This window comes from Silene latifolia, chromosome 4 (genome assembly GCF_048544455.1).
Source record: "Silene latifolia isolate original U9 population chromosome 4, ASM4854445v1, whole genome shotgun sequence".
Lineage (NCBI taxonomy): Eukaryota > Viridiplantae > Streptophyta > Magnoliopsida > Caryophyllales > Caryophyllaceae > Silene > Silene latifolia.
Genome location: NC_133529.1, coordinates 105,909,508 through 105,924,693, shown reverse-complemented (window position 1 = coordinate 105,924,693; position 15,186 = coordinate 105,909,508). Strand labels below are relative to the sequence as shown.

At 37.8% G+C, this 15,186-nt stretch overlaps 1 non-coding gene across 1 annotated transcript; it reads left to right on the top strand.

Moving 5' to 3' along the window:
* Nucleotides 1-11,158: 11,158 nt before the first annotated feature.
* Nucleotides 11,159-11,265, top strand: LOC141654561 (small nucleolar RNA R71). The gene has a single exon (XR_012548117.1). It is a non-coding gene; the product is annotated as a small nucleolar RNA R71 (small nucleolar RNA).
* The last annotated feature ends 3,921 nt before the right edge of the window (nucleotides 11,266-15,186 follow it).

Below are 15,186 nucleotides of genomic sequence, written 5' to 3'. Positions count from 1 at the left end.
CCATATGAAGCTCTGTACGGTAGAAAATGCCGTACGTACTCCAGTCTGTTGGGATCAAACCCAAAATGTTCCAATGTTAGGACCTGATTTGGTGACCGAGTCCATTGAACAAGTTAAGATCATTCGGGAGCGGATGAAGGCCGCTCAGGACCGTCAAAAATCATATGCTGATGTCCGTCGTCGACCACTTTCCTTTGAGGTTGATGATCAAGTATTCCTTAAAGTGTCACCTATGAAAGGGGTGAAACGGTTTGGCGTTAAAGGGAAGCTGAGCCCTAAATATATTGGACCTTTTCGGGTGATTGAAAAGATTGGTCCTGCTGCTTACCGTTTAGAATTGCCCCCAAATCTGAGCAAGGTTCACAATGTCTTCCATGTTTCTCAATTGAGGAAGTACATTGGTGACCCTAGCCATATCATCCAAGAAGAGATCCTTGAATTGGAGCCTAACTTGGCGGTTGAAGAAAGGCCAATTCGGATTCTTGAAAAAGCCAATAAGCAACTTAGGAGCAAAGTTGTACCTCTAGTCCGTGTTCTTTGGCGTTGTGGAAATGTCGAAGAAGAGACTTGGGAGACTGAAGCTTCTATGTTAGCTAAATATCCTGAATTATTCTCGTAAGGTATTCCTTTTCTTACTCTTTTTCCGAGTTACTAAGCCATGTTTAATCATAATTAGTAAAGATATTATTCTTATTATAGAATTTTAAACTAAAAGTTTGAAAATGATTTTATGATTTTTAATGGTTTTAACATTAGTGAATGTTTAATCTCGTTGTTGGTGACGTCCCAATAATGGGTTTTCTCATTTATTGGTGTAGAAATATTTTTATATCTTGATATGAATGTGGATGTTCTTGTTTGATCAACGAGAGTATCACCGTTTCATTGAAAAGATACCTATATTTTCTTATAACTATATTATGAAGATGTTGGTTACTATAATTTCTCCTTCTAAGTTTCGAGGACGAAACTTTTTAAAAGGAGGGGTGATTGTAACGCCCCGTAATTTCGGACCGTTAATATATTGCGAAAGAAATTTATTGATCAAGTTGAATTTAATATTAACGTATTTGAAGTAAAAATAATTCAAAGAAATATAATTTTATTATATTTTGAGGTAAAGTATTTATTTTGATAGTTTTGAAACGTTTAAAAATAGTTTAAACCGTGTAAAAACTTTTATTTCGAAATAAGGGCATATCGGGAGGAAAATGACAATTCTATTGAAAATTGGGCAAACGGTTTTGGAAATGGGTCGTATGAGTATTCAATTTTCTTGTAATCTCGTGTTTAAGAACTTTGGTCTTGTCGGAATTTGCGTTTGACAAACGGTTCTAATTATTATCGAAACGAGCCAAAACCGACTCGTAAAATCCCGACTAAAACCCGCACCTTTCCTTTCCTTTCTCCCTTACCCGCGGCACCCCCTCCTTCCCCCTTCCTTTTTCTGATTTTTCTATCTATCTTCATCTTCTTTATTGTTCTAAAACCTTCCAAAAGATAAAAACCACCATTTTTATCCAAATTCAAGCTAAAATCATCATAACTTCCTCATTTCTACTCGGATTTTCGCAAAATTTACATTTTCGGAATCCTCTCTTCGAGATCTACAACCTAGTATGTTTTAATTTCAGTTTTCTTGATTTTGTTTTAAGACGAATTTGGCACAATTTCGGTTTTTATGCTTATTTTTGTGTTTTATTGTTTTATTTAGGTGAAGATTTGGAGGACGAGTTTGGGGACTCGTATATTGTCGAAGATAGTGGCTAGTTGCTTGTTAGGGTTTGGTTTTCAAGGTGCTAATTGCTCATTTTCTAGCTTAAGGTAACATATTTCGAGTTACTCGACGAATAATCGTCACATTCTTTGTTTTTGTATGTTTTTGTGATTTTTGTTTGAGTAGTAAATTTGCACATGTTAAAATGGGTTGCATGCATGTCTAATGCTTGTCTTTTGTTAGTTTAAGTTAACATATTAGTATAGGAATGATTAGATAATGCTTAAAATGGAGTTAAAATGAACAAAAACGGAGAAATGGAGGAGTGGGGGTGGCGGCAGCAGGCCCGGCAGGCCCACGGCAGGCCCACGGCTGGCCCGGGTCAGCCCGTTGCTTGTTTCGCGGTTTTTCATGCTTTGTTCATCATTTTAGGTTCATTAATGTTATAGTTAGAATAAGTATCATATGGTTAAACCTTTGAAATGAATAATGTTAGTAGTAAAGATAATGAGGTTGGTAAAATTATGCTCATATTGATAGTTATCACATGTTAGGATAGATTATAAAATGAAATTGTAATGAATAGGCTCAAAATGAATTTTATAGTGATAATTGTAATGTTTTGTTGATTGTGCCGAAAACTGAGCCTTAGTCCCTTTGACTGATTCGATGTCAGTCAACTGAGTGATTGGTCAGCCGCAATTTAACCCGTATCTGTCGCAGGGCTGGGGTTGCGGGTAAAAATTCGGTTGGATGAAATTTTATATGAATTAGATAATCGGCCTTTTTCTTGTTTTAGGCCATTTATTATATTTTTATTTCACATGTGTAGTTAATTGATTTGAATAGTTTCTTATATTGTAGAAACGGCCCTAGATTCCCTGAAGCCTTTAATATTGTTAATATTGCTAGAATTGGTATTGAATACTTCTTGCAGGTTGTTGTGTTTGTCATAGATAGGCCTTTATAGTCTTTGACGAGTATATGTTCACTGCTTAGTAGCCTTTGTGTTCCTGACTTGGTGGGTTTATATCCAAGTTGGGGCATGACCTCGTTACTTATTTTGATAGTAAGTGGTCAGCTTAAGTACTAGCCAACCCTTTGGTGGACTCCTTAGGGTACTCACTTTGTTTTAGAAAAATTGTGGGTCTTGGGTGCGGTGGTGTGTATCCGCATGTCTAGGTCTGCGCAGATTTTAGGCTAGGGTTGTGTTGTGTCTTGGCCATGTTTTATTAATATTAACCGCTGAGCCAAGATACCGGTTCGATTACCTTCCCTACCTCGTGGTATAGACTCGAGTTACAGAGTGACTATTGACGGTGCTAAGAACTTATGCCTGTCTTTGATATATTGCCCTTTCTTGTATGGTGATTTTATGAATTGTAATAGGTGAGATGTAAGTCCGGTTACAATTGATAAAGTTTGGATTATCTTGCTTGTTATATGTCTCACATGATAGTTTAATTTGGTCAGTTTAGTATTCATAGGTTAGAATACTTGTTAGTTACATTGTTTATCATATTGTTTACATGTTACACTACATGTTACATTAAATATGACAATTCGTGGCTGGGAGGACTCGAAGTTACTCCCCACTGAATTGTGGCTTTCGTGTTTGTATAAAATGCGATTGACAGGTTGATGATGCTTAGTTGGGGTTCACGGACGAGCTAGTGAGCAAGAGAACATTGGACTTAGTTTGGTTTTATTTTGTAGAAACCTTTAACTTTTGGTTTTGTATATATTTTGAAGGGACATATGTCTCCCTCTTTTTCCTTGGGTTGTACCACTATAATTCCTTGTCTTTAGCTTAGTTATGTAAATTAGTTTATTAGCTTTTGCGGGTTTTTGGCACTCTTAAGTTGGAGACGTTTGTGAATGGTTTGGGAAAAATTTTAAAAATTACAGGTTTTGTCTAGTTGAACCAATTACAAACATATCCTGTCAGTTTTTCCGTAGATTTTACGTGTTTATTTAACGCTAATTCAAGGGTGTCACAATGATCTAATAGACAAATATAATGACGGGTTTCATTATATGTCCACATGCTTAAGGCTTGTGTATGATCATTTATAAAGTGATTTTGAGTCTATGAACTCTCTTAAAGGATGTCAATCACCAAGTACACTTACAAAATCTAAAACTATTAGTCAACCTATGAGGTAGTTCTCCTTATACTTCAAAATCATTATTTGTGTATCATATGCTATCTTTGAATCTATAGTGTATTTATTCTAAAGATAGAGTGGGAGAAGAATGAGGACACAACCAAGATAAGTTTGCATGCTTGTGTAAATGAGATCTACGCAAGGAAGAATGATTTGAATGGAGGTATATCTATTTATATAGTATACCCAATAGATGAGATCTATGGTCTCAAGAAAGTTCTATATGACTAAAGAGACCACGTGAAGTAATCGAAAGAATATATTCTTAAGATAACTACGTGAGGACACCAAAAGAAAATTTTTGGATACAAATGACTAATGCAAAGTCTTAACATGAGTTTTGACTAAGTTTAGACTATTTTTGTGATGTATTTTGACCTATAGTTTCAACCGAGATTTACTTAAGAGCCTAAATGAATCAAAGTAACATTCTAGTATATATATACGAGATTTATGACTAGAAATTGCAAGGATTGATATACCGATATCCTCAATAGCTAAGTTAAGCATTAACCACGCAAATGTCATTTTAACCTCATTATGAAAATGAAATGGTTAAACCTCCTTCCAAAAGGGTGTTTCGAAGGACGTATTCTAAATATTATTTATATTTATATAATGACATTGCTACACATCATTATGATATGTGTGAGTTAGAGATTAAAATCTCTTTTAATAAGGTTAAGATGAGACCGCTTCAAAATAGGTATTTTGAAAGGATATGATGGGAACATATATGGTTCTATCTTAATAACTTGGCAAATGCAATTTATATTTCAATTCTTGAAAAGTTTCGATTGAGAAGTCAATTTCGAAACATGTGGAATTGAGTGGGAGTTAGGCAATTATCATGTGAAGACATGGAATCTAGTGGGAGCAATCTTCTTGTAAAAGGTTATAACTCATCACTCATTGAAGAATGACGAGCTAATACCTTCCTTCATAGAGGAAGATTTGAGTTTTCAATTCTGGATAAAAATGGACTATGATGAATCCAATTACATCAAGGGATGTTGGATTAGTATTAAGAGATACACATCGAATCAACATACACATAGGTTATTCATGTGAATGAAAATGGAATTACCATTAGCAGTCATGGTCGTTCATTGAACCTTAGAACGGTTGATCTCATGATTATTAGTGACTAATGTTTCCGCCATTAGAATAATCATGCACATGTCCAATTATGAATCATATGCATAAGAGCATGATGGATCATTGGTGAGCCATAATAGAAACGTCATGAATTCTCGAGGAGAATCCGATGAGCGATTTCGGTGTTTGACGGAATGCTCTATTGAGTGTCAAGAGGTTGCACATATTATAGAAAATTCGAGCACATGTAAGGATTTATGAGAATCCTAAACCTTTCAAGCTAGAAAGAGAAATAAGAAGTTTTGGAAAGATACTTAGTTAGAGAATAAGTTGCTCAAAACTAATCTTTCCTAATATGCTAGGACTTGTAAGAAGTGCTAGGCTAATCATCTTGACAAATTGTTGCAAGACTCTACAAAACATATACCTAGTGCATTGTGAGTGAATGGAGTACTTGATCAGTACAAGTTATATCAATCACCACAAATTCATTCGTTATGTGATAATAGATAAGGAAGTTCTTTCAAGATAAAGAACCGAAACCAAGGTCGGGAACCTTGATGTGTACTTGGTAAGATTCATGCTATGAGAGAGAACATGAATGTAAAGGAAAATGCAAGTGTAAGAAGTTTGAACACATGGACACATGGCATGTTAAACTTCTATTGCAATCAATAAGTGTTTACACTTACGATATACATCACGAGGTTGTAATATGATATTGACTACCCGGGTGTGATGTCGACATTTGTCGTTTGAGTTATTATTAACTCACCTTATACTTTGTTACATCCAAACGGGTTGTGGAGACAATTGAACCCCGTTAAAGTGAACACGGATTAACATAGTATTTGCCCATAGTCACTTGTATGAGGTGACGTCTCGAAGTGACTAGAATGTGATGCGATTGATGGCAAGTTCAAGTGCCATAGAGTCATGTGAGATGACTAGCTAGTCGATCACATAGGCAGACTGTTAGGAACATTTTGTCGGGCCTAATGACCGCTTATAGAGTTCTGGCAAATTTATATAGCCTGGTCTTGGCGAGAGCTACTATAGTATTCGAATGAGTCGATTCTTTTGACTAAAGACTATTCACCTAAGATGGCACAGTTTCAGATTAACTTTGATTTGTGTTACTACGATCTTCGTAAATGGGGTCAAATGGGCATATTTTGGGTTATGATGGCTGTGGCTAGTCGAAGGGAATGAGTACGATAGGAATTTTCCACCCCTAGTCAGGGTTATAACAATATCTCAGGGCCACTCGAGGAGTAATGAACTGGAAATGCGTGGCCACGCTCAGAATGTATCCATGGTGGATAAATCCGGTCAATCAGTTATTCTCCAGATCGAGGAAACCACTCTCGATATGATCACTTGCAAGTACGACCTGAAAGACACCTTGCATTGAGTGGGAGATAGTAATAGGACAAGAGAATTGGTGACGCACACTTGTCGAGGACAAGTGGGAGATTGTTGGAATATGTGTCCTCCGACAATAATGCGATCACGATTGTTGATCATGATGATCACATGTTTAAGTCTCGTTTTAAAGAATACAATTGGGAAGTAATTTTTACTGTCAACTGGTCAACATATATCGGTAATGATTGGCTGACTAGAGTTTGACATTACTTGCCGTGCGATTTGGTGGTGATCGATTGACCCCTAGGTCATACCTATAGGGCAACACTCTTAATTAATCATTTAATTAATCGTATAACGTTACGAGTTAATTAAATTACTTGAAAAATTGACGGACGATTTTGGAAGTAAAATTTACGTATCACATTAAAGTTGATTAAAATGAGATACGGTCTGAGTAATTGAATCGTATCATTACTCGGATGAAATAATTGTTTAAGGTAACAATTGAATTTGAATGAATTATTATAAATACAATTTATTGTGATTTATAATTGGTAAAATATTTTGGTACAAGTAATTATGAATTACTAAGTCGATTTGTGTATATGACGTATTTTTATTAATACGTTGATTTTTAATATGTTAAAAATACATAACAAATTCATGTTACATATGACATGTGACAAATTGATAAATTGACAAAAATAATATGGAATCCATATTATCCAATGTGCCGAAAATTGGAGGAGTATTAAGCTAAATATTGTGTTTATATTATAAGTGGTAAACATAATGATTACTTGCTTTAGTAGCCATGCAACCCTAGTTTACCTTGTGAAGATAAACAAGTGCATGCATTGGCTCCCTTAGTGCCCCCCTTCCACCCGGTTTTTGAGAGAGGAAAAACCATTTGGTTTTTCCTCTTATTTTATCTAATATACACAAAAATGTTTTTGTGTGATTAATTCATTCTTCATTATTCTAATTCTTTGAGTTTTAGAGAGATAAAAAGCTCCCATTCTTCCACCTCCCAAAACCGAAAATATTAAGTGTTCCATAATATTTTGGGTCAATTTTCTACAAAATTAATATTATCTAGTATTTATAGTATTAATTTTAATTAAGAGTAAGCCTTGGGTATAATACTTTGGGAGAGATCCTATACTTGGATCTTAGTTCATCCAAAAGGGAAAGCTCAAGAACAAGAGAGAAAGGTGATCTCTCTTCTGCCCTATTAACCAAAAATCACAATGTAAGAACATGTTTCTTCCTTATTTTCTTTTAATGTTTGCATGCATAAGATCATTAGTTAATTTTATGACAAATTAAATTACAACATATATGAATATGTAAGTATATAGATCTACTTTTCCTTCAGTAATGAGGTCAATGGTTTTGCTATTTTTGAAAAATCTTTGATGAAACGCCTATAGAATCCGGCGTGGCCTAGAAAACTTCTCACTCCCTTTACATTGGAAGGAGGTGACAAGTTCTCTATAACGGCAACCTTAGCACCATCAACTTCAATACCCCTACTAGAGACAATGTGACCGATTACAACCCCTTCCTCTACCATAAAATGGCATTTTTCCCAATTGAGGACTAGGTTGTGCCCCTCACATCTTTTCAACACATTTGTCAAGTTTTCAAGACCATGATCAAATGAGTCTCCATGTACACTAAAGTCGTCCATGAAGACTTCCATGCTTTTCTCTAGAAAGTCCGAAAAGATTGCCATCATGCACCTTTGAAAGGTGACGGGCACATTACAAAGCCCGAATGGCATCCTACGGTAGGCATAAACTCCTATTGGGCAAGTGAAGGTCGTATTCTCTTGGTCATCCGGGTGGATGGGAACTTGGAAAAACCCGGAATAACCGTCTAAGAAGCAATAGTATGCATGGCCCGCGAGCCTTTCTAGCATTTGGTCAATGAAGGGAATTGGGAAGTGGTCTTTGAGGGTGGCGGCATTGAGCTTGCGATAGTCAATACACATTCGCCACCCGGTCACGGGTCTAGTAGGTAGGGTGGTGCCATCCTCGTGTTCAACCATTTGCACCCCCCCCCCCCTTTCTTTGGTACAACATGTACCGGACTAACCCATTTACTATCGGTTATTTGGTATATGATACCGGCCTCTAGAAGTTTTAACACTTCACTTTTTACCACTTCGGCCATCTTTGGGTTAATCCGCCTAAGACCGTCAACCTTGAATTTACTACCCTCTTCCAAAACTATTCGGTGCATACACAAACTCGGACTTAAACCCTTGATGTCGTCAATGCTATACCCAAGTGCCCCTCTATGTTTTTTCAAGATTTGCAAAAGCCTCTTTTCTTGGGGCTCACTTAGGTTAGCATTAATTATCACCGGGAAAGCCTCTCCCTCATCAAGAAAGGAATACTTGAGGGAGGGAGGAAGAGTTTTGAGTTGTACCTTTGGAGGGAGAAATCCCTCCACTTTCTTCAATAGTTCCTCATCAACTTCATGGGCCTCCTTCATGGCCTCATCATGCAAGGAGATTTGAAAGACTTCTTCCATTTCCGCTTCTTCACGGGTTACCTCTTGTACCACTTCATCTACCAACTCAATTGTGCTCAACCTTTCCATCTTAGGTCCTTTCATCAAACTAGGTAGGTTAAACTCGACATTATTGCCCTCGATTTGGAAGGTTAGCCGCCCATTCTTCACATCTATGAGAACTCCTCCGGTAGCCAAAAATGGCCTACCCAGGATGATGGGGGTGTGGCTATCCTCCGGAATATCGAGGACAACAAAATCGGTTGGTATCAAAAGCTTTCCAACTTTGACGGGTACGTCTTTAAGCACCCTCATAGGGCGCTTGACGGACCTATCCGCTAATTGGAGAGTCATAGTGGTGGGGGAAAGGGCTTGAATGCCAATCCTATTTGCAACTTTCAAAGGAATAACACTCACACTTGCTCCCAAGTCACAAAGAGCTCTTGATATAGGAACACCACCAACTACACATGGGATTGAAAAGCTTCCCGGGTCACCAAGTTTAGGAGGCATTTTATTTAGGATATGAGCACTACATGCCTCTTCCATAGCCACTATTTCTTGGTCACCCAAAACTCTTTTCTTTGTCAAAATATCTTTCAAAAATTTTGAGTAGGTTGGCATGTTCATTATCACCTCCGTAAAGGGTAGGGTAACCTCAAGTTTCTCAAGTTTCTCAAGCATATCACAAAACTTGGCATACTTAAGGTTTTCCCTACTCTTTATGGCTCTTGAAGGGTAAGGGATTTTAGGAACAAGTTGAGAATTAGAAGATACCTTTGGAGGAGCCGAATTCTTTGTTACCTTTTTAGAATGTTGCAAAGGTACTTCCTTAATAGCTTCTTCCTCATAAGGGAGGTCTTCCACATATCCATCAACATCCTTGTCCACTTGAATTCCCCGTCTAGACAAATCTTCACAAGCCTTCTTTCCCTTCTTGTCTTCACTAGCTTTACCCGACGCTTCAATGGGTGAGCTTTCCTCTTCACCATCCATTTCCAACCCATTTCCCTTGGGATCTTCATCAACTTTCAACTCAAGGTCTTTGTAAGGGTCCTCAAGCTCTACACCGCTCCTCAACACCACCGCATGAGCATGGTGGCTATTTGAGGCATCCTTGGAGCTTTGTCCTTGAGCCAATAGTCCACTGGGCGGGCGTTGAGGGTTAGCCATAGCAAGAGAGGCCATCCGAGATTCCATTTCTCTCATGTCCTTAAGGAAGGTAGCCCTCAAGTTTGCTTGTTCTTGTTGAGTTGCCTTAGCAAAATTTGTCATTTCTTGACTATGTTGAAGTTGCATGTTCTTTATCATCTTCAAAAGCTCAACTTGAGAGAGCTCACCTTGGGGTTCTTGATAAGGTTGGTTGGCTATGGGTAAAGGGAACCCATAGTCATACCGAGCATTGGAACCTTGATTGTTGTTGCCTTGTCCCCCTTGGAAGTTAGCTCTAGGACCGTTGTTGTTGAAGTTTGATCCTTGACCTTGTTCTTGAAACCCTTGAGCATACCCTTGCCCAAATCCTTGATTTGCTTGATTCACTTGATTCCCTTGGTAAAATCCTTGGTTGCTTTGGTTACCACCAAAATCTTGGTACCCTTGTTGTTGGTTGCCATAGTTTTGGTTTTGGGGATTAGTTCTTGGGTTGGGGAATATTCCTCTTGGTTGAGCAAAACCGGGTGGATTGTTTGGGGGTTGTTGTTGAAGGTGTTGTGGGTTTTGAACATTGGTACTTTTATAGCTAAAGTTGGGGTGGTTCCTCAAACCGGGATGATAGAAGTTGGTATTGGGGTTATACACATTGGGGTTGTTGTAGGGTGGCCTTGGTGGTCTAGGATTGTTGTTATAGCTTTGGAAAGCATTAACATCTTGAATGTTCTCTTCATAGCCACCGTTATAGTTGTTGGCACACAACTCATAAGTATGACCACTCCCTCCACAAAGCTCACAACTAGAAGCTTGAACCACTTCCTCCATGGGTGGTCCATGTGAGGTCGCGGCTTGGTTCACTTGATTTCTTTGAAACTTCTCAAATTGTTTTGTGAGCAAGTCAAGCTTGGCATTTGTCTCGGAGTTGGATGAGTTTTCCTTAGGAAACTTCCCATTTCTTCTTAGCATGTTTCCTCTAGACCCATAGTTTGCTTCCGAATCTACCATTTTCTTGATCAACGTCATCCCTTCTTCATCACTCAAATGATCAAATCCTCCCCCCGCGGAGGCATTTACCATTTCCTTAGTCCTTGGTAGCAAAGTTTGAAAGAATGTTTGAGTGATATACCATTCCGGTATTCCATGATGGGGGCAACTTGCTATCAAGTCTTGGTAGCGATCCTAAGCTTCACCCAAAGACTCCCCGTCCTCTTGTTGAAATGTATGAATTTCATTACGGAGCATTGCGGTCTTTGACGAAGGATAATATTTAGCCATAAATACTTTAGCCAAAGCATCCCATGTCGTGAAGGTATCCGGTGGGTGAATGTTCAACCACCGGTCCGCCTTACCCGTCAAGGAAAACGGAAACAACATCATTCTCAAGGTGTCTTAGGACACCTCATTCTTCTTCATCATTGAAACTTTCCTCTTGAACTTCCGGAGGTGAGCATGGGCATCCTCTTCAATATGCCCCCCGAACAAATCCTTCTCAACCATCCCGACTTGGGCGAGATGCATTTCAAAGTTGTTTGGGGCCAAAGTGCCAAAATTGATGGGATTACATGAATCATTATGGTTAGGCCGGTTATGATCTCTAAGAGCCATTTGTGGTGGTGGATTTGGTATTTGATGTGGTGGTGTTTGAGGTGGGCTATTATAATTAGGGAAGTTATGAAAGGGGTTTTCTATTAAAGTCTCAATTGTGATATTTGGTTGAATTGTAGTTGTGGTATCAAAATCTTGTGGGATGTGTGAATTTGGTTGGTCAAGGTTTGCTTGTGGGGAATTATTCCTTACTCTCTCAAGAGTCCTTGTCCTCAAGGTTCTAAAAAGCCTTTCGGGGTCGGAGTTGAAGAGAAGAGCTTGGTGGTTCCTTCTAGGCATACACTTGACAAATCGTTAGTCTCCTAGTGTTTTTACACACTAGGGGAAGGCAAGAAATCACACACTCTACAAAGAACACACAACTACTAAAACAAACTAACAATTGAGATAAGACTAAAGCAAAGACTCTAAATAAAACTAAGCATAACCTAACGCCATCCCCGGCAACGGCGCCATTTGATAATGAAGGATTTGTCGTCTTTTCCCTTTATCAAAACAATTTATAAAAACCCAATTAAATGTAGTATTTAGTATGGGCCGAACGCGAAGACGGCGGGGGTTTCTGCTAAGTCCAACTAAGAGTCAAGTCTAGTCAACAATGAAGGAAAGGGTTTTGATTTTAACTACTAGAGCAACTAAATAAACGATTGAATAAAGATGAATACGATTGATTAAGAGACTAGGGTCTTCGGGGTCACCTAAATGAACTAAGGGCGATAAGTCGATAAAATAGTCTAAGGTGAGGGTTTGTCCTAGAGGCGGTTACCAACTTTCGTTGAGCAACAACTAATTCAAAACAAGCAACAAGACCACCAACAAATTTTCATTCAAAGGAGGAATTAAGTTATTAAGACAAAAAGATACAAGCTTTCACTCACACAATTCGTCAAACACCTTGTATGCATGCTAAGAAAGGCAAAATCCTACACCAAAGACTCAAAACTTATCAACTAATCATGCCCACTAATCCTATTTAGGCTCCCCCTAAACCCTAGAAGGGTAACTACTCACTCATGTTGGGGATAATCATGCTAATAAGAGGAGAAAAACAAATAACATAAAGAGAAAACATGATGATTATTATAGCAATTATAAGAGACAAGAGAAATGTAAACAAATGATTAACAAGTAAATAAGAGAGGAGATTATACCAACAAAAGTAAAGGTGATTGCTTGATTGAATAATAAGAAGGAAAACCTTCAAAATCCCCCAATACAATCTTCAAAAACCAAGTGTAAACAATTGATTCTTACTAATACTAGCTAATTTCACTAAGTAATTACTAATTATTAAGGAAAGATTAGAGCTTGATTAAGGAAGGATTACAAATATTTATGGAAAATTCTCAGATCTAGGGTTGTCTTTCAATTGATTAGGGGAGGGGTATATATAGTGTTTCAATGGATTAAGGGAGGAAAAGAGAAAAAGCCCATTTGCGTGCTGCGTACTCCTGTGCCGGCGGGCCGGCTGCCGGGCTCCTGTGCCGGCAGCGAGTTCGCCAAAAACTGAGAAGAAATAGATGTTGCGTACTTCCCTGCCGGTGGGCCGGCTGCCGGCCTGCCGGCAGAGAATTCTCCTTCTTAAGATTTTCTTCCATTTCTTCATGAAGAGCTGCCCTCTGCCGGTTGCCCGCCGCCATTTTTTCCCTATGCTTGGCAGCGTTCTTCAAATTCTTGCCCAAAAACTTCTTCAAAAAGTCCTGAGTGTTGGACTTGTGTTCCCTGCCGGTGGGCCGGCTGCCGGCCTGCCGGCAGAGAACACCTCTCAGCTAGTTTTCCTCCTTTTCTCCTCACAGCAACATCCCCTGCCGGTGGACCGGCTGCCGGCCTGCCGGCAGAGGATTGTCCTCAGCTCCTCATCTCCCCTTTCTTCATGTAAAGGCATTAAAATGCCTTTCTTGCCCCAATTCCTCTATACTCGACTCGGTTCCTGCAAAAGGATACACAAAATAACAAGTACGGGGATTGGGCACAAAATGCAAGGAAAGGCACACGAAACCGACTCGATATGAGTCGGAATGCATAAAAGAAAGAGGGAAATAAGGTGTAAATAAATCATATATCAAACCCTCATCAATATAACTCGATGGATTAACTCTTTAATCGATTCTACTTTTAGAACTCTTGGTCGATAAAATTACATTAATATTTATCTTTAGCCCGAAACACATCCGGCAACCGTCGAGAATACTTTCGTTGAGTTCAACCCAAATTTCGAATAAATGTGTCCATGATCCAAATTTACATCAACTTGGGCATCGGTAAAGCCGAATACAACCCTTATCTTTATAAATTCGGTGGGTAGACATTTATCACCCACTTCCCCTACGTAGCAAGGTTTGTACCCCGGTAAGGCCGAGCGCACTCCCTCACGAAATAGGTTTTCATGGTTTCTAATTTTTGGTAAGGCTAAGTCTCAATTGTTTATTTAGCGAGAGGTCATGTCAATTTATTATCTATCACGTTTTAAGTGAACTAAAGCGGTGAACTAAGATAATTATAATTGACACGGTCGATTTACTCGATTAAATAAAATGCATGTTTTAGTTATGGTGATTTAGCGATGCATGCAACATATAAATAAAATGCAAAGCATAAAAAATAAAATCCTAGTATGGCCTTCCTAAAATAGTAAATCTAATAAACTATTACAAATTCGGAAACCAACTCCTTTGGTCCCTTGAACTTCGGTCTTGGCACGCATTTCAAGGCAACACTTTCTTTGATGGATCGCCTTCTCGAGTGGCACCGTCTTCAAGGTACTCCGGAATAAATAAATTACAAAATGAATTACATAATTTCCTATTATACATTTGTAATTAAAATAAAAAAAAAAATAAATCTATTAAATTACAAAACGGTGATACGAGATCACAATAATTACAACCGAATCGATATTCTCATACATTTCGGGTAATACCAATTAAAACTAAGGCCATACTAAGTAAAATTACATAAAATTAAAATATGACAATCATAAATAAAATACAGCATTATAATATGTATGAACATGCTAGATTTTATGCTAAATCGCCTTTAAAGAGCCAATATCGTATATTTATCGGTTTTCATGGATTTGCGTGATTATAACTTGTTAAAATCACAATAATTACATAAATCATATTTATGTACAATCTTAGGACTCAAAAATTAGTCTCCACTAACATTTTGACAATAATTAAACTTGATTTCTTAATATTGTTCATAAATGGACCCAAAATACAAAATTTATGCTATAAACTTCAAATTAAATTATAAAAATTTCAAAAAATTCGAAATTTGAAATTTAAACTCATGAACATTCTGGAAAAATACCATGACACTCATAATGTTCAAAACTTAGGTTAAAAATTTCGAAACTTTATTGAGGAAAAACAATGTTGCGGTTTATCGGATTTAACAAATATGACCATAAAAATATGAGAAAAATTATATTCATCAACTTATCACTTTTAGATCTGAAATATATGATAAAATGCAACATTTGACGTTTTTTCTTTAGTCATGAAGTATGTTTTAGCATTATTACTAATTATAGTCACTATTTATGTGATTTTT